Source organism: Pseudopodoces humilis, chromosome 19 (genome assembly GCF_049639895.1).
Source record: "Pseudopodoces humilis isolate 2021_Gansu_Grassland_sample_001 chromosome 19, ASM4963989v1, whole genome shotgun sequence".
NCBI lineage: Eukaryota > Metazoa > Chordata > Aves > Passeriformes > Paridae > Pseudopodoces > Pseudopodoces humilis.
In genome coordinates, this window is record NC_142218.1 from 5,422,067 (window position 1) to 5,442,642 (window position 20,576).

A 20,576-nucleotide genomic window follows, 5' to 3' on the forward strand; every position below is an offset into this window, starting at 1 on the left:
GCTGGCTTGCTTTTATGCATCTTGTTTGTACGTTTCTCCAGGGTAGATATCTGCTTATTGTTTTTAAGCAAACCAAGACATGTATTTTTCAATTAGTCTTTCCCTAGGCCTAATCTAGACAGATCTGCAGGCCAGCACAACACACTGACCCATGAAAATTATATCTGCTGTATTAATTCATTAAGCATTGCAGGATCAGGCTGTAAGATCTCACTCCCTGATAACATCAGCAGCGTGAGCAGGGTTAGTCTGCATCCCTCCCCTGAAAAGAAAATATTATAGATTGTGCAATGCAGGGGAAACATTGCTTGCTAACACTTCATTTTAATTGTCCTAAATTAGAGCTGAAGACTTACAAAACTGTGCGTGACAGCCAATGAATACCAAATGAATTCATTAGGATCAAGGCTGTTACAATGAATAACTAACGAATCCATAACAACAGCTATATCCTTTCTGCCTCTGCTGGCGGCTGCAGCAGGGAGCCCTGGAGGGAGCTATCCTGACCCTGGGGCCAGCACACTTTGCCCCATGCCAGCCTCTGATTGCAGCTCTGAGGGAAGCTGGTGTCACCTGGATTGCTCGGGGTTAGGGAGCAGAGTGGGTGGGTGGGTGGAGAAGGGGAATCAAACAGGACATTGCAGGTGAATCGCAGGAGCGAGGCACAATCACCAACCCCTGAGCTTCAGAGCATCCTGCCTGGACTCCACAGGGCCAAGATGCAGCTTGAGCCACATCCTGCCACTTGTTCCAGGGTATTCCAGCATTGCTGCTGCTGAGTCCTGCCCTTCTGATGGTGTTATCAGAGTGAAACCCATCTATTTTCACCCATAACTGCTGCATCACATGCACTCCGATCCACCCCAGAGGATTCAAGTGTCTCACGATGGTCTGGACTGTTCCTATCTGTGCTCTGGGGGCAGCGTGTCCCTGGTGAACACAGAAAGGTGGTGTTGAAGGAGGGAAAAAAGAAAAGAAACACCTTCATATGCAAGGAGTTTGCACCTTGTGTTTCACTGGCAGGGCTCACCATAACTCATACAGAATTCAGTGAGTTGGGATTGTGAAAGAAGTGGGGAAAAGAAGCTTTTATTACTATGGAGAGGTTTTATATGGTATTGTCTTCCTTAGCAGAGGATGTTAATTTTTTGGGTGGCTATTCAATGAAAGAAAATACAAAAGACAATGACTCAGCTAAGTGGCCTCTCAAACCACTGCAGCTGTGTCAGGGAAGGGAGCCTTGGAGCAGGAAGGCGTGAAGACCACCCTGCCAGGGAGCATCTCAGGACACTGCAGATGATACCAAACCATCACCAGGTTTCTACCAACAAAAAAGATGAAAACACTGTACTGAAGAATTTCTGCTAATTGGATGCTCAAAGAAACACACAGAGAACCAGGGGAACATTTTATTCTGCACCGCTACATCAATGCTGTTTATCCCCAAGGGATACTGAATTCTTCTTCCTCTGGTCAAGGTTCCCATATTTTTCAGAGATGTTGTGAGAAGGAAGGAACATTTCTGAATTGAGGAAAGATTTCCAAGGAGCCCAGAAATTTGCCAAAGGTCTCAAGCTAATGGCCTTTGCTCCTTTTAAAAGAGGTGTCCCTGTGTAAATAGAAAAGTGCTCAGCCTCCCTGCCCCTCTGGGCTTGGGGCAGCCTTACAGGTCAAGGTGATGAAACCTGGCAGGTGAACTTGTGCCCTTGCCTCCAGATTTGTGCCCCACTCCCTAAATGGCTCCTGTCCTCAAAGAGGAACACGTTCCTGACATGAGCTCCAACATACCTTCACCAGCACTTTCACTTCCCATTAAAACCACAACAGCAGGGAAGCTGCAGGGATTGGGAGACAAGTGTCTGCTGCTTGGAAGTGGAGCAGGACAGACAGCAAGGGACAGCTGCTTCTTAAGCTCACTTCAGCAAAGCTTCCTGAAGCAGCACATCTTGGTCAACGCTTCCAAGTAATTTTGGGGTCTTGGACCAAAAAGTCTGGGTTTTGTACCAAAAATTGTTTGGATTGTAAGGAAGAGGCTATTGGAACTCTGGGGAATAAGTTCTAGGCAGGAGACGAGCAGAACTGGGAAAAGCAGGGACAAGCAGTAATCATCCTCTGAAATCCAAATAGCAGGAGCAGGGCCCCTGCCCTTGCTGATGTGCTTTTGGGAAATGGAGCTCATCCTGGAGAGAGAAAGTAAAAGCCAAGCATGTGCAGGGAGCCTGTCTGGTGTGCAGCCTCCGTTCAGGCTGTTTGCAAACTCTCTCTATGCTTATCATCATGTAATTGAAATAACGTGTATTGACAGGGACTTGAAAACAACTGCTCAATTTTCCTGAAAATGCAATTAAACTTCGTTTATTCTGGGGATCGATCCAATTAAAAGGGGGGAAATTTCAGATGGTCCGAGTCTTACAATCCATCTTAACACACTGTGTCTATCACTGTGATGTAATAATTCCCCCAATCAATGCTTTAAAAGCATTTAGCAGTCTTGATAATGAACTTTTGTCAAAATAGCCTTACAAAGCAATAAATGAGAGCAGATTAATATGTAGTCATAAAGCTATGAATGGTTTAACGCTTTGAAAGGTTTGCTTCATAAATTAGACTTCTTTATTTCTTTATCATAATCTCTCTCTCTGATACTATTGCCCAAGGTTTTGGTAGACAAGAGGGACCTGGGGTGAGCCCTTGTTACGAGAGGATGGATGGATATGAACTAAGGATGTTTTATTGACATTACAGCTCCCGTGGCCTCCATGGGCAAAACCAGAGCAGCTGTAAGTAAACTTGTCATAGCACTGATCTTCAAACCCTGAACAAAGGGATCTCTGCTCAAATTTCCAGCAAGGCTCGTTCCCACCCATTCAAGCAGCCCCACTTGACCGCCCCAGGACTAGCATAACTGCATGAGCATCTTTTCACAGCCACTGAGGATTGAGAAACAAGCCCCACTCTGACACTCTGAGGGGTTATGCAATGGCTCTTAATTGTGGCACTTCTTTAGGAAATGCCCAGTTTCGATGTCTGCCTTCCCTGGTACTGATTTAAGATATTAAATCATCTTCCTAATATTGTAGCTTCAGGCTGAGCCCAGCAACTCCCTTCCTACTTTATAACATCTGTGGATGCCATGCATTTTGATTCTCAGCTAGAATGAGTTCTTGAACAGTTTTCTGCTTCTTGCACATAACTGTGCTTAGGAGAGTTACCCATCTCCCCTACTGCACTCTCAATGTGCTGTTCACAACAACCAGTTTTTCTTAAATGTCTGGTGTTCACTAGAAGAATCAAAATTAGCAAAGACACAGCTTAGAAATGGGAACCTCAAAGGATACATTCCTGCTGGAGACAGGAGCAGGGAAAATGCTTCTTCTCCAAAGGAGGGCATGAGGTCCCAATTTAGAAATGCAGATTTCCATTTTAATATTAATTTTTAGTGCCCTGGCTAAAACTGTCTCCTGGTAAAGTCTAATAGAAAGTAACCTGGGTGCAAGACCCTGCTGCTAGAGAGGTCAGATGGTTTCAATCACTTTTATTCCACTCAAGTGCCATGAAAAGTTGCCTGCAGTGTGTGTGTGTGGTGTTGGAGGGTGACAGCTCGCAGGAGACAGGCAGAGAACAGCTTTGCCCCTTCCTCCTCAGGCTCTTTTAGCACATTGTGAATGCCCTGGGCAAGCTGCCAGCTTCTGGAAAAGAACCTGTGGGTCACAGACCTTCAGCTGCACTGAGGGTTCCACTGTCCTGGGGCTCAGTGTCCCTCTGGAGTTGAAAACACTGTGAGGAGAACTGGTCTGCAGGGTCTTCACCAAATTTTAACAACATCCCACATTAGAAAGAGAACTGGTCTGGTTTTCAGGGATGCTGGGGCCTCTCTGCACTCACTGCACTTGCTGTGCAAAGGCAGTTCTCCACCTCCCATGAAATGTGCCCTTCTCTGCAGGGCCACAGCAGCCCTTCAGCATCTCAGAGCAGCAGCCTGGTATTTTTGGAGACACCAAATGGAGGGAGACAAACCCACTGCACTGAGTGTGAGCCACGGGGAGAGAAGAACCAGCATCCACCTCTCCCATGCTGTCAGTCAAACAGGTCCCACACTATTCCATTAATCCCTGTGACTTGCTGGTTCCTGCAAACTGGATGTGTGCCGGATCCATACAGGGTTGATTTACAGACATTTTGCCAGGGCTCAATAACTGTAAAGCACACCAGCACTGCATGAAAAATGCTATCTGCAAGAAACCTTTTAGCTCAGCAGAGATGGTAGTAAGTGGCAGCATTTCCCTTTCTGCAAACTTCCAGTGGAAACATTTCATTTGCATATGATATTAATTGCAGAAGAAACAGGCGTGCTCCTTCCCATCTAATCCACACGGTTTTTTATGTGCTGTTTTCCTACAAGAGTAAGGAGCTGGGATGAATAGTGTAGGTGCAGCCCATTCCCTGAGCAATCTGCAAAGGAGGTGACCTGCTGAAATTGTTGCTTTCTGAAATGAAACTATGCTAATTGCACCCAGTGCCCTGCTTTTTGGCTCACTTTAGCAGGTTTTTCTACAGCATCAGAAAAATGTGTGTCTTTTCCTCAGCATGACCTGGAGCTATGCAGATACTTGGTTGAACAGCTCCTAAGTGTTATATAAAAATAAAATAACGTGGGGAAATGATAACCCAGGGAAGATCAGGGCACAAACACGTGGCCTGTTGACCTGGATGGATCTGACAGAAATCCTGCTATGCCCTTGCTATGTAGAATATTGACATTAATGAGGTATTTTATATTTTTTCTGACCACCCAAACCTATAGCTGGGCTCTTCACACAGAAAAAACTACGAGGTGATTATCTCCCAGGTTTATCCCACCAACCAAGGCAGGCACTTTTCCCTCCAGGCTTGTTTTCTCTACAGCCTGGACATGCCCCACATCATTCCCTCAAGACCTATTTCTCCCTAGGGATTTTCAGCAGTTTCTCTTCCTTTTCCTGTGGCAGTGGGAGGGCTGGGGCAGCACGGGGCTGGAGCCTCAGGGCTCACAGAACCCTGCCAGCAGCTCCATGCCACAGCACTGATTTTGCTCTTGGGCCCTTCCTTCCTTCACCTCAAAGAGTTTCTATTTCATGTTTTCGTTTCCAGTGGCTTGGTATTTTGGGGGAGGATAAGGGAGGACTACAGCATGTTTCAGGAGTAATCTATTCCTCAGCATTCAGTCCCTCGTGTCTCTTCTGCTGGTCCTTTGAAATAAAGTATTATTCAAGCAGAAGAGAAAAAAAAAATATGAAAGAATCCTACTAAATGCCAGATAAACATATGTAAAAAAATAATTCCAGGTGGAACCATTACAGGTTAAAATTAAATTTATTTCTTCTGAGTGTCACTAAAAAAAATTTAAATACCTCTCCTTCCTGCCCCCCCTAATAAAAAAGAGATCATTTTGATATTAAAGGTATTGCAGCAGCTTTAAGGGACTCACAGATCAAACATCATTTGGGAAATTTCAAAGGGTTGTTTCAACAGTATCACTTTCTGCCATTTCCCACTCTGAATCCCTTCTTCTTATATTTTGGTTCCTGATGAAGTTTCAGCTGCTCCTGAAGTCAGTCCTTGTGTTCTCAGCTATCAAAGAGCATTGCAACATCAACGTCAGAGTTAAACTAAAAAAAAAAAAAAGAACCTCTAAAAAAAAGCATCCCTTTTCCTTTGGAGATCAGAAAGTCAAATAAAAAGGATGCTGATTTGTGGAATAAAGGGTGGGATTCCCTGCTGAGACGATAGGAATCTTCTGACTTAACTGAGTTAAGATTTGAATACATTTGGCCCAGACAAGGGGAGAAAAAAAAATCCATTAGTTTTGAGAAAAGCCTCACACAGTTTCAAAAGGAAATATGTTAATATAAAAATATTTTTTTTTAAAAGGAAAAAAAAAGAGATTTGTATGTGTGTTTTGGAGGCCAGGAGTTTAATACTATCAGCCAGAAGCAAAGAGAGAAATTAAATTACATGACTAGCACCAAGTCTTGTCTCCTGCTGCCAGGACATGGATGGGGGAACAAGAGGCTCCTCTGCAGCCCTGCTGGATCCAGGCCCTGTGGCCACTGGAAAACCACTCTGTGCCCTGCCATGGCCATCCATGGGGCACCCTGCAGCCCTCCATGGGACAAAACTGACAGCTGGTCCTTGTTTGGGCCAGTGCCTGGGTCCCAAAGCTGCCCACACTGAGGGGTCGTGAGCCTCCCCCACTCTGCCTCAGTTTCCCCTCTCTGCAGAGATCCCAAAGTGCTGTTCTCTACTGTGCAACACCCCAGACCCTCAGATCCCAGTGGGAATCTTAGTCCCTCCTAACACCACAAACTGATTTCCACCAGCCTGATGCCAGACTGCCCATCCCTCAGAATCCCCGTGGCAAATGAGCAAGAAACCCCAGATAACTGACTTCATGGAACTCCATGAAACATTTCTGATGGCCCAGCTGCTTGTTCCTCTGGCATATCCCTGGTGAGGGCAATGGACTCTCTGCATCTGAGGGGAAGTGTTCTGCATCACAAGACACTGCTGCTGCCATTGCTGCCCAGGAGCAGGGCAGGAGGTTCCCACAGCCACCAGCCATTCCTGGCTCCAAAAAATGGGATTTTTCTACTGTGCAGCAGCCCAGGAGAGGAGATGGCAACTGATGCTGGTTGTGGCTTCATAGCACTTGAAACGTCCCGTGTTCATCAGCAGCCTGGGAAAGCCACGGCATAGGTGTCGTGTCCTTTCCTCCCCACAGAGCTTTCCTGCTCCTCTGTGCCTGAGCAGCGCTGAGGCATGTGAGGACTCACACAAAAATAATCATAATAGCATGAGACTGCCCTTCTTAATGAGGGCCTGGGAAAAGCTGGTGTCTGGGGAGAGGCTCAGTCCGGCCATGGAGTGGCTGCAGGCTGTAACGTGGGGCTGTCAGAAGAGCAGCTCAGTATTAAATCCTTTTGATGGTCTTCCTGCTGAGAGAAGAGATGATATCTCATCATTAATGGAGTTGAATTAATATAAATTAGGCGAACAGCTCCTCGCTGCTTCCGTTCAGGCAGAGAAAAGGGGTTTATTGGGGAGGCAAAATCAACGATCCCTTTCGCCTCACATTCACTCTGCCATCCATAAAGATGCTGCTGACCTCGCAGTCTCATCCCTCCCCCTCCCCTCCCCTGGCAGGGCCCAGGCGACATAAAATAAAATGATTATGTGACATCCTGAGAATGTGGGGACTGTCCACAGCACAGACCTCTGGTGACCTTTACACGAGTGACAGGTGACCTCTGTAAATCAGCCCTGGGGAGACCTGAGCTTGCCAGGAGGGCTGGAGCCTCCGCACGCTCTGCGGCAGCACTGCCAGCTCAGAGACTGTAACTCATGGCCAGTTCAGGCTGGGGAACATCTCTGGAGTCCCAGGCAGGGCTCTGAGGGATATTTCATCTCCTCTCTGCCTTGTATCCTCCTTCTTCCTCCACCTGAACTGTGAGTTTCATCCTTTTATACCCCTCACACACAGGCAGGATTCTGCAGCCCTGTCCAGATTTACTCACAGGTTTCCAGGCTGAGTGGCAAGAAATGAACTGCAGAGAAGCAGCCAGGGAACTGCCCAGCTCCTGAGAAACAAAGACTGAGAAATTATTAGTGCAAAGTTTTGAAGGCAAAAAGGGTTATTTCTTTATTGCATTGGCAATAATTATTCAAGAGCAAATGAAAACCTTACAGGGTGTTTCAGCAAGTGCAGGGAGGTGGCAGAGTGTCTGTCTGTGTGTCGGGGTGGAATGGATCCATATGTCAGAGCATATACCTGATCCATTTTTTAAAGCTATAAAAGACAGACAGGACAGACAATGTATATTATATTATGCACTTTTAAAAGCTACATTAAAAGAACATCATTAAGGCTGCAGGGCCAAGCACTCAGACAGTAGCTATGTCATGTTCAAGGCTGCCTGCCCGGCTTCACTTGAATCCCCCAGCCTATGAATGTCTCATGGCACAGGTTAATAGTATATTGTCCAGTATTTTCTCCTTCTCCCCATGCTGCACATGGAATGGATGATTTGTGCCATGTTAGAGCTTTCTCTAGCCTGCTATTGTCGACTCCAGCCACAGCCCAGCAGCAGCTCCAGCCCTGGCTGGTGTGAATGTCTGTGCTACCTCCACACCTTCACAGCTTCTCCTCTGTCAGCAGCACCACTGCTGCCCTGTGAGCCCAGGCTGGGGCCAAGTCCCCAGGGAGAGGACCCCAGCCAAGCTCCCACCCTGCACAGAGGCAGAGAGACAAATTCCTGCTGGTTCCCCAAGCCTGTGCAAAGCCGCCTGCACGGTACCAGAGGAGGGAGATGCTGCTGCTGTCTGGCATGAACAAGGAAAAGAGAGAGAGAGGCAGAATTCAAATGAACTAATTTCTTGTTCTAAGACCTTTTTGCCCCTTTGCAGCTGCTTCTGACACAAAGGCAGAACCTTATCTCCCCGCCGCACGATCCAGCGCTACAAACAAGCGCCTTGTTGTGATGCGCAGAATGTGTGGCATCTGAGGCAGCCCACACAGAGCCAGACTGAGCGGGAGCCACATTCCCTTACTCTTTCTGACCAGCTTCTTATTTTCATTCCTGCTCCCTCTTCCTCCTGGAGCCTGCAGTAAGCTGGTTTGCGTTCAGTATCCTCCCCTGCACCCACGGTCCGTGCAGGCAGCAGCAGTGAAGGAGCCGCATCTCTCACTCTGCCAAACCTCCTCTTATCCCATGGCACGCACAGCAAACGTCCCCTTCCACCCTTGTCCCAGCAGGGAGCAGAATGGACATCTCTTCCCACATCACTGGCCTCAGCTCAGGCAGCATTGGGGATGGAGGGAGATGACAAGCTTATCATCCATCCCAAAAAGCAGATTCTAATCAAAGATGCTGACATTTGAGCCTGGACTCTGGAGTCCTACCCTAGCAGCTTAGCTGTCCAGGCCTCTAGCACTGAATAAGGTGTCTCTAAGGCCCCTGTCACCACCTCATCATCTTTACAATTTTTAATGTGCTTACATTCAAGTTTCACTTTGAGGCAGAAAACTGATAGCTTGAAACAGAGGGGAAGAGTCTTGTAAACTCCAGATGTCTGAAGCAGAGTCTGAGCCTCCCAGTACATACCTGAGCAGAAGACAAATAGATATTTTATATCTTAGTTTTTACAATCTGAGTTTTGTTTACTATTCATACTGTCCTACAAAAACTACTGTAGTTCTCTGCGGAAATTGAGTATTTTTTTTAAAAAAAAGAGAAGGAATAAAAGAACCTAGACAAATATGGGAAAGTGGCTGAAATTTTGCGGCCATGCAAGGCCTTAGAAGAAAGTTTGGAGAAGAAAACGAATTAATATTGGAAGTAAATGAGAAGTTCTGAGAAATTTAACATGATTTTATGCTGCAGTAAGAAGGAAAGGAAATGTGTTAGAATTTGGATGGATTCCAGGACTACTAATAGTGAGAGCTTCAAATCTAACCCAGCAGTTGTCCATGGAGGGGAGCTCAAGCTGGCCCTTCAGGGTAATGCAGAGACTGAATGGGAGGAATTCCCACTAGAGAAAAGCTGGAATGTACATAATTTTACACAGCATTTCAAACCTCATCAGTTATTGCTATTCAAGGAGAGAAACTGAAGCAAGGGACAGAAGAAAAGTTTACCGGGGTGCTGAGAGCCATCAGGAACCTTTCTAGACAAACACAAGGAGGTTGATTTGCTCAACCAGGATTTAAAAAAAGAGGCTGAGAAGTGATACAAACATCCCAGGATCTATCTGCCCAGGCAGGAAAAGAATTAATTAAGTTGAAGGGGAAACCTGGCAAAGATCAACTCCACAGGAACTGGATATGAATACATGTAGAGCTGGCTCCCAGCCATCAGAGCAGGGATGCTTTTGAAGACCTTTCAAACATAAATAGTGGAAGAGAGAAAACATGCTGCTCACACTTAGTTTGAAGCCAAAGCCCCTGTAATACTGGGGCTCAGGCAGAACATCCCTCTGTGGGACCTGCAGGGCTGCAGGTCACAGCGCTGCATAGGAAATCCTGTGATCTGGCCAACATGTGGTCCAGGAATGCAATGGGATCCAAGATCTCCGTGCCTGCTGAAGTGGGAAAATCACCAGGGGCCATCTGGATAGATCCTCCTGAGGATCCTTTCATTCCTGGCACAAGAAGCCTCCAGGGAGTTAAACTGGAGGTGGTCAGCACCACATCCTCAAACACCATTGTCAAGCTCCCACAATTTACAAGCTGGTGATTTTAAGACAGGAGATGGGAGGCACTTTTCTCCTCTAAGGAGTGGGAACATTTTTTTGAGTTCTTGTTTTCCAGGTAGTTTGATAAAACTGTCATTTTTCATGCCAAAACCACACAGCTGCCACAAATACCTTTCATGCCACACAAAATTCTTTCTAAATGCCCCAGATCTGTGGAGTGGGGCGAGACAGAGAGAGGGAGAAGGAGACACTCATAACTCCAACCCACTCCTCTGCAGGAGCAGGAATTTGCTTTCCAACTGGAATGTGGTTGCTTATTAGGGCCACAGAAGCGAAGAGGCTGCATCTGTAATGTTTCTGTCAAAGCAAATGAGGTCATTAACAGACGAGTTCAGTGATGGAATTGTCTCTTGTAGTATTTATTATATGGTCCTTTTCCTGACACCTCCCACTGAGAGAATATTAAATATTTAATGCACACCAAGGCTCTGCTCATTTTTCATTCCCACTTCAGCATTTCAAGTTGGCTCCAATCTGCTGCTAGCTATAAAGTTGACTGGACAATGGACCATAATGAATTAACTCTTTGGGAGCCACCGTAGCATTTACAGGACTGCCAAAAGACTGGGTGCTTTATCATCTCTGACTCAGGCATGTGCTCTAGAATTCAATCCTCAATTCATTAAAACAAAGTATGGGGAGGAGGGTGAGGGTGGAGAATTTGGGAAATAGGTTTCAGGAACCATACATAAATAAATAATGAAGGGGGAGATGGAAATGTTAGCATGTCAAGGTGACAGGGTTTGTTTACTCATTATTTCGGGAGCTGCTATCTTCAAAAATGAAGGTTGCTCCTGTGCTACAGTCTTCAAAATCCTGAATGAACAACTGATCCTGGGATAAAGTGGAAGCAAGACCTTTGAGAAACAGCCCACGGTCATTACAAATCTAAGAGATCACCCAGAAAAGCAGAGCAGGATATTTCCCACTGTATGGTGGTTGCTGCCCATCTGGTCAAGCAAAGAAAAAGTTGGTCTTGCTTGGCCAGGATGTCTATACCTTACAATGTCTAAACTTTCAATCGTGTCTCCAAAAAATCCATGTTAAAAAGTTTCCTTAGTGCTTCAAGAGGAGAAGGTGTCTGTCTACCGAGGACATGCTGCTCTGTGAAGTTTTAATTAGATAGCTCTGGTAGTTTCAACCCCTAGAACTCGTTATCCCACCTCCCCTTTTCCCAAAAAGGAAAAGTCTAAGTATAAAACTGTATGGATATTATGTCTACAGGTGCTGGAGATTCAGTTAGGTGTGGAAGGGTCCATCAAGGTGGCATCTGTCAGGGCTTCAGCTGCGAGGTGAGGCTTCAGAACCTTGACTCCCTCCCAGATAAAGGTATTTATGAGCAATATTTTTCCAGGACAAATATTGCATCAGCAGGTCTGCAGGAACTCTCATGCCTGTGGTACCAGGACCACACTGGGCAGTGAAAGACACAAAAGCACAGTCAGGCTGTTTTCATCCCCAGGGTAGAAATGTCAAAGAAATCTAACCACCACACACTTTTCCTTGGAAAGAGATCCCCTGGCAAATTACTCCCGGTTTTAGACTTACAAGCTCCCATTTCCTTATCTGGTTAATACTATCTGGCACTTTTACTGAGATACCAGGAAATCTGATTCCCACTCGTGGTGTGAAAGCAACCTGTATGCACTTGACCTTTCTAATGTTTTTTAATTTGATTGGGTGGCTATTCCCATATTTCCTTGTCACCAGCCCTAGTAATCTGAGAGGCAGAAGTGCAAAAGACAGCCAGTAAAAATACAAGCAAACACAAGTGGGAATTACTTGAGGCCTTAGGATGCCAGAATTACTCAAAGCTACATCCTCGCTCAAAGGCAAAGCTCAGCTCAGCTCATGGCCAGGGCTCTCCACAGTGACCTTTCCATGTCATCCCAGTCTTCATTCCAGGCTCAGATCCTGGGTTCAGGCTGGGACTCTTTGCTAATGAGCTTTCAGAAGTGTTATTTTTAATTCTTGTTTGTTTTTTCTTTTTTACCGTTGCTCTGCCCAGTATGAGCACAGTCACACCAGCATAACCCTGAGCATCCCTCACATCAGGGATTCACCCTGTAGGAAAAGCTACGCTGTGCATTGGTAGCAGCATCTTAATGCAACAAACTGCCCATTACAGAAGTGCCTTGGGTCAGGTTTCTGACCATTCTGCCTTTAAATTGGGGCTGTTTAAAGGAGTCAAACAAACTTGGACAGGAGCAGGTATGGCAGTACAGCCATTTCTAGGCTGTTCTTGTCCTGCCTCCATGTGCCAATGCAAGTTTGAACAAGTGCACAGTCCTTCTGCTCTTCTCTGTGTCATTTCCCCACCAATGGACTAGGAACAGTGATAAGGGGAAAGTATAACTTGGTTCTGAAGGCACAAATGACAGGTTCATAGGAGAGCAAAGTAAATTTAAAGTTTATTTCTAAACTTTCTTGTAAGGGCTTTCTGCTCTCAGATTCACAAAACTCAAATTCCCTGTGTGGCTTTATGCTGAACAAATCACTTCTCCACAATTAACATTGTTTTAGTTCCTGCACCAGGAATCCCAGTGAAATGCCACACATTTTCTCCTGAGCCCTTGTGCCACACAAGCATTTAGCTTCTTACAGCCACAGGCTCTGGGTCTGTGTTTAACAGCATCTCCTGCTGCCCCTGCCAAGGGAGGACACAACCAGTTGTTCCTGACAACTGAGCAGTGTCATCCCAGAAGCAGAAGCCCCATTTGTTTTTGTTTCCTTTTCAGCAAACCTATCCCCACAGATTGATTCCAGCCAGGCTCAGAGTGCTGGTAAATAAGCCTGCGGTAGCTGTAGCAGTTGGCATTTTCAAATATTCATCTTTTCAGATGATGGCTTTTTCTCCCCCAGCCCCTTAGCAGAGAGCTTTTCTCTTCCCTGTACCCAAATTGTCTGCCATAGATACTCAGTTTCTGACTTAAAATATCTCCTTCTCGCTCCAGTGACTGTATACAGAGAGACAACAACACAGAGCCACCCAAATTAGTGCACGTCATGGCAGCAGTTCAGTTTTATTTATTTATGTGGATTTGGCCATTTCTTTCTCCAGTCAATAATAAAATGCAGTAAATTTGAATGTGTGCAACTGAAAATGGCTCCTAAAGGGAACCTTCTGCTGGTGGAGAGTCTGCTGGGCTTCCATTGCCTTCCACTCAGTGCTTAGAGGGAAACAGTAGTGAAAAAGCTTCTTATCTTATTGAAACAGCATGAGAGAGTAGGGATTGTTCAGCCTGGAGAAGAAAAGGCTCCAGGGAGACCTTTGAGCCTCTTCCACTGCCCAAAGGGGTTCCAAGAGAGATGGAGAGGGACTTTGGACAAAGGCATGGAGTGACAGGACAAGGGGAAGTGACTTTAGACAGACAGAGGGCAGGGTTAGACGGGATATTAGAAAAGAATCCTTCCCTGTGAGGGTGTGAGGCCCTGGCACAGGGTGCCCAGAGCAGCTGGGGCTGCCCCTGGATCCCTGGAAGTGCCCAAGGCCAGGCTGGACAGGGCTTGGAGCAGCCTGGGACAGTGGGAGGTGTCCCTGCCCACGGCAGGGGGTGGAACAAGATGAACTTTGAGGTCTTTTCCAACCCTTCCATGATTCTATCGCAAATAAGCATTCTTCTCCATCTCACCCCAAAACAGCCTCTAGATCAGTGCTGCCAATGAGGGGCAGGGAAGTGACCTGTTCTCACTCAGATCAGCAGCACATCCTCTCTCCTCTCTTTCCCCAACTCCTTTTTTGCCTTTTCTTTTTTCCCTTCTCTCGGTCTTGAGCACTGATGCAAGAATTTCAAGCAACATCAACCCTGGTGCAACCCCATTTGATTTACTGGCAGCTGGAGGCTATTCTTTCCCTGCCATCATCTGAATGGCAGATGTTATGAAGGTTCTGTTCCTGCCTTGACAAATCTAAGGTTAAAATAAAGGTATTAGAGACCTTTAGACACAAGAGCATGTCACCAGGGAGAAGAATCGAGAAAGTTCCCCTTGAATTTTAACAGTAAGGACACCAGGCACATTTACCCTGGACTGGATTTCAGTAAATAACAGTACTCATTTAGTAAAAGTTACTAAAACTTGGCATACATTTTGACCAAATATAAAAGTCCACATTTAAGGGAGAAAAGGAACATCCTTAATTAAAGACAAGAATGTTTCCACTTAAAATACTCTGGTTTACCTGCTATCAGGCTTGCTCCTTGAAACTCCCTTTCACAAATCACCTTACTCATGATCATCCCTTCCCAGTTCAGTGTTCACACAGCCATTTTCTAATGGCTTCTGGCAGGATCAGTGCTGAAGTAGTACAGATTTATTACTAAGAATTGTTCCTGCTTTTTTTCCCCCATGTAAACCTGCAAAACACTTTGCAGGACTCGTTTTCCTTGGGTATCTGTAAGAGAGACAACAACCAGGGGTGATGCAGTGATTTTCCATCCTGTTTGAGGAATCTCAGTATTGTCCTCACTGAAACAGTAGCATTTGGAAGCTGGCTTCTCTTTCTGTTTCATTTGGACAACACCAGGACAGCTGGGTTAATGGTCAGAGCTCAGCTGGTGTGGTGCTGGCTGAGGATCTGCTCCTACATCTGCTCTCTGGTTTCTCAGCATCCTAAAGCATTTCATGGAAAGGTGGCAAAGTACAGGACTTATCACCTGTGACAGAGCATTATAAAGTGATTTGTGGCTGCTGGGGAGCCCTTCCAGGATTTCAGGGCTGTGGCTGAAACCTTTGATCAGCTGTATCACTTCTGAGAGCAGAGGGCCTGGTGCAGAGCTGGGGAAGGTGGCAGCTCCAGTGCTCCATCCTGTGGGTCCACATTGACCTTGTCAGAGTCAGACCTCAGTTGTGATGGCTGTAAAAGACTGATAAGACTATTTACTGCAAGGTGCTTGAATATGGAAAGTGTCAAGGATCACCCTGATTAATGACAAAGTGATGTCAGAGGGGATACCACTGCATATAATAAAACAGATTTTTTGCATGGGTTCACTTGGGTTACAAGTTGCAACTTGCCCAGAGCCCTTTTGTGATTTTACAGGACTGGAAGTGCACATTGAGCTGCTGAGCTTTATAGAACAGGTGCTCAGTCACTACTCCACTGAAATGGAGAAAAAAATATCAGAATGTCAGATGTGGCAGGAGACTGCCCAGGGGTTAGCACACCTAATCCCCTTTGGTTCCTTGAGGAGTCAGATGGACAGAGAACGATTCCCAGTGACTGAGAGATGAAGCTTTGGAAAACCAGGCAACCAGCTCAGCCTGGGTCAGCAAACAGAGGGTGGAGATGAGATGTGAGTCAGGTCAAACAGCTTTTACAAAAATCAGCTGTGGTCCAGATGCAAAGCAAGCAGGGCATTACTGCTGGGAGCCCAGGCTGGCACTGGCTACAGTGCAGCTCAGCTGGCTACTTCCTCTGCAAGAAGATTTGCAGACCTGCTCTCCCCAGCCCCAGTGAGAAGTGATGTTTGAGCTGGCCTTGCCTTGGTTTCCCTGCTGTTCCCGCTGCCATTTGCACCTGGACCACTGGGGTGGTGCAGCAGCATTGTGCATCATCCCTTGTGGGGGTGCACAAAGTGTTTTACAGTTTCACCCACCCAAACCCAAACCTGGGGACTTGTCAGAGGGGATGTGGGAGCAGTACTTGGTCAGAGCTTGTTGGAAACCAGTTAAACTCTCCAAATGTATTTGAAGGGAGGAATAGACCCACCTGGAGCATGAGCCCATGAGGGCTTGCAGGAAAAACAAGTATTTTTCATAAGTCTGGCTGATACTATCAGAGAAAACTTTCAGGAACACAACAACTGCTTCTATTGTGCATGAAGCAGAAAATGTGAGGCTTTAGGCTATGGAATCAAACCTTATCCTTAGGGCAGGATTGGACCCCTGAGCACCCTGCTGTGCTCTGAACTGGCTGTGTGATGGTTCATTGTTTGCCTCAGCATCCCAGTATAACTCAGGGAGCCATTTGGCTTTGCAGACTGAGAAGGGAATCAAATAGTTGAACTCTTAGTAAACATGCAAACACAACTGGTTGTCTTTGATGATTTGTTAGCTTGGACCCGAGCCAGGAGACCTGGGGATTGCAGCCCAAGTTCCTAGAGCTCCACAGCTGACATGCAGAGCAGCAGATCACAGTTGGGATGAGTGAAACTTGTTATCAGTTGGAGAGGCAGCCAGCAGGTGGAATCTTCCTAAAATATCTCCTGCTCATTTCCAATCTCACAATATTGGCTGAACTGGAGTCACCTACTTAATAAAAATTCCATATTCAGTCCATAGAAATGCTTCCAGCACAGTTAGATCAATTTCCTCTAAGCAGCAATAAACGTGTTTTCCTTTAAAAGGCCAACACAAGCACATTATCACAGCCTCTAATCCCCATTCTCTCTATTAGCTCAAAGTACATCCTAAAGGCCAAGGGTCGCAGCTAAAGACTAATCAGTCTCATTAGCCTGTCTAATTTATCTTAACTAGGGGGACACAGACACACTAAAACTGTTAGGGAGACTTTTTGATCAGAATATGGGAGTCATTCATCAGGGTCCTGCAGCTCCCAGAGACAGGAGGGAGAGAAAGGAGCTGGGGACAAAGCCATTCTCCAGGGAAGCTCTGCACCACACCCAGGCAGGCAGGATGGGGCAGAAACCCTCCCGGGGGCTCCTGCTGTCCCAGCAGGCAACACCACAGCAGGACAGGGGGAGAGATATGGAAAACCATCTCCTTCTTGTTCTCACCCACACACAGTGCAGCAGCTCAGCATCTTCCTTGCTCGACTCCGCTTTGGCTCTGCAGGCGCTGGCTGGTCCCGGGAAGGGTCTGAGCCCAGCTGGTTAAAGTTTAACATCTCCCCAGCTGTGTCAGCCTCCCCTGTGCCCTGGGAACACGAGCTGCCCCTCCTTCTCCCATGTGCATCACTCTCCTGACAGCTCCCAGCTCACCCCTCCTTGCTGCCCCGCCAGGCTGGAGAGGGGTGATAAGGGACACAGTGCTCAAATCCAGCAGGAAGCAGCATGAAAAAGGAAGAAAAATGAAGCAAAAAATGAACTCCTGTGGAAGCAGTTTTGTCTCTGGTTACCCAGATAGGTGTTTTAGATGCTCCAACAACAGAGTCCTGTTCCTGAACCTCACAGTGACCATTAGTGGGCAATGCAAATGTCCTTGCAAACAGTGCCGAGTTATTGCCCAGGCTCTGGGCATTGGTAGCACAAAGCAACAAAGCAAACCCTGAGGCTAATTTCCAGCCCCAAGACTCCAAGCCACACTTTCATCCTGGAGGCTCTTGGCTAGGAGGAATTTCAGAATTTGCGTTGCCTGAACATCTTCATTGGCTATTAAAAGAGAAGAAGGCTTTCTGCTAGGAAAAGAAAGTAGATTATTAAAGGGTTTTCAATAGGAGGAGGCTGGCCAAGCTCTAAATCAAAGTCACCTCTTGAGGCTCTCCTGAGAGAAAGGAAAAGGTTATACCTCAGATCCCTACTTCTGTCCTGGAAATATGCCTCCAGAACAGTCACATTTCCAGAGTCAATCAGCCATAGAAAAGAAAGCACTGCCATTCCAAACCCTTTTCCTCATGCACAACCCTTGTTTCCCTGTCACATGCGTGTCCTCTCCCTGCCCTTTGTGTCACTGCGACGTCACAGCGCCGCAGGACGCGGAGCTGAGCTGATTAAACCCAGCCCAGGCCCAGCTGCCACACAAACCTTTCACCCAGCCCAGGGGCTGCTGCCAGGGACAGAAACACCAGGGCACCCACGTCCTTCCCTCTGCCTGGGTCACAAGAGGATAAAGTGGTGGAGCTCAGTCCCTGCCAGAGGGTTCACGGCCTGGGATTTCACCTGGGGGAGCGAAGTTTGAGCTGTATATCATACAAACAGGTTAAATTTTGAAGGTGCAATGACTCCAACAAGAGGATTCATAAAGTGTCACAGTTCATCAAACACATGCTTAGTTTTCATCACAAACAGGCACCCAGTTAAGTCCAACACTAATGAATAAGTGAGACTTGAGTGGTCATTTAAATCTATGCTTCAAATGTTTATGAATGTTGTGTCTGTGTTTTCTTTTTTGCTTTACTTAAGACCATTTTGTGACAATACCCAGAAGTTTTGAGAAGGAAGACTTAGGTCAGTCTTACTCACATTGCCAAGCTCCTTTGAGCAGGTTCAACTCACCCCACATAACATGTCCAGGCTGGGCACCCTGTCTAAGTTGGTAGCTCCAGTTTCTTCTGTAATCAGGATCAGAAATGGCCACCTCTGAAGGAGGATTCATCCTTTCTGTCTGGGGCAAGAATTTTAGGGCAGATGAATCAGTTTGTGGAGAACCTTGCCTTTTTCCCAGGGCAGCTGAGGAAGTCTAGACTGTAAGCTTGGATTAGTCAGTTCTCAGCAGCAAAAAACATTGCACTCTCAACATTTTTCAGACCATAAGGTCAGGTGAGATGATCCAGGTCTCACTCTCAGAGCCACACAAGCCTTGCAGTGAGTTATTAGACAGTTTTTTCCCAAGAACAAGGATGGGAAGTGCCCACCCTTGTAGCCAAGCTCTGCTCACAGCCATTTACACATCACTAAAGACACAGCTGTGGAATTAGAAGAAATACACTATCAGGTCCTTGTTTCCCCAGAGACCAGGCAGAAACTTGCAGGGACAGATTTCCAGCTGAAAGTCCTGTACCCCAACTCTCAGGCAGATTTATTCCAGCATTAATCAGAAGGTTGGGTGGAAGCACTCACAATGTCCTGGCATAAGGAGAAGTGGAGGAGATGGAGGGGAGGGAGGGAAATTCATTTGTAGGGATGATGGAGTGACTCCTTCAAACAAAAAATTACTAATGATTAAAACAATGCTTGAGACTGTCTATTTACATTTTAAAGGTGCATTATCCCAACTGGAGGGGTCCAGTGCTCAGCACCTCTTCCTACTGATTACTGTCTAGCTTTCTATTTTCATATAACCTTGAAATACAATAAAGTCAATGTATGCGCAGGGATTCTCTTTTTCTTGTGGCTCAAGTGATGCAAATGGATTTTTTTCTCTTTACCATCCTTTACCTATAATCTAAGCCCCATCCTTCACAATTTCCCTTTTAGAGGAAGATGGGAGGCTGTGTGTCCACCCTGTGTGCTTTGTGTATCTGGTCACCAGAGGTAAATCACAGAATTAGAGAACAGTTTAGGTTGGAATAGACATTTAGGGGTCACCCAGTCCAACCTGCAGTGAGCAGCAATGTCTCCCACCAGACCAGGCTGCTCAGAGCCCCATTCAACCTGACCTTGAATGTTCCCAGGCATGGAGCATCCACAGCACTCTGGGAAATCTGCTCCAGTGTTCTACCAAGCTCACTGTAAAAAATTACTTCCTTATATTTAGTTTATCTATTGGGATATCTTCCACCCCACCTCCTGATTATCCTTATATCCAGACTATCCCTATTCCTAGTCTCCATCTAGTCTATCTCTAGTCTAAATCTAATGAGAACAGGAAAACATAAAAGCGATTCCTCTTTCTTTGATGTTATGTCTGACTTGGTAGTCGGGAATGTGCAAAACTCTCGACTCCTTCTCTGAATGAAGATGTTTTATAGCCCTGAATTCCCAGAGCAGCAACTGATGGCTCAATTCTGCCCCGTCCTCCTCCCCCTCATGGCACCCACACTGTTCTTTCTACAGCAGCACTGCAGCATTTCCTGTGCTGGAGATCACACTGGCCACTTATTTTGCAATGCAGATAAACCCTCTTTGCGTTATTTCCAGGGGAAAGGAAGAGAATAGAAGATCCTCTTTTGGAAATCGGCTTCTTCTCTCTTTCATGCTGCTTCCCACTGTCACAGAAACATTGCACACCCTATCCTTCCATTCCAGATCTTATATCCAACAAGCTTTTGCTGACTACATAACCTTCACTAACCTGAAATTCCTGAGTAGTCCCAGGAGCTCAATGCATCTTGGAATAAAATTTTTGTAATGTCATTTAAGGGTATTCCTAATCCAGAATTATTGAGGAGGCCTGGGTCATGGGAATTGAGTTTGACACTTGACAAATACTTGGCTTTGTGTAAATGGACAGGCCACTGAAATAACTGCCTTTGGATGTCACATGAAGAGAAATTAATTCTTTATTAACTTCCGCAATGATAATCTAATAAACTCATTTGGTCTACTAGTTTCAGCACTTAAAGAGCTCAGTCGATTGGATGCAAATAGATTTTTTCCTTCCCCTCTGGAGCAGTGCCTCTGTGGTGTACAAGGGGACATCAGTGTGAAAAGTCAGGCCTGGCATGT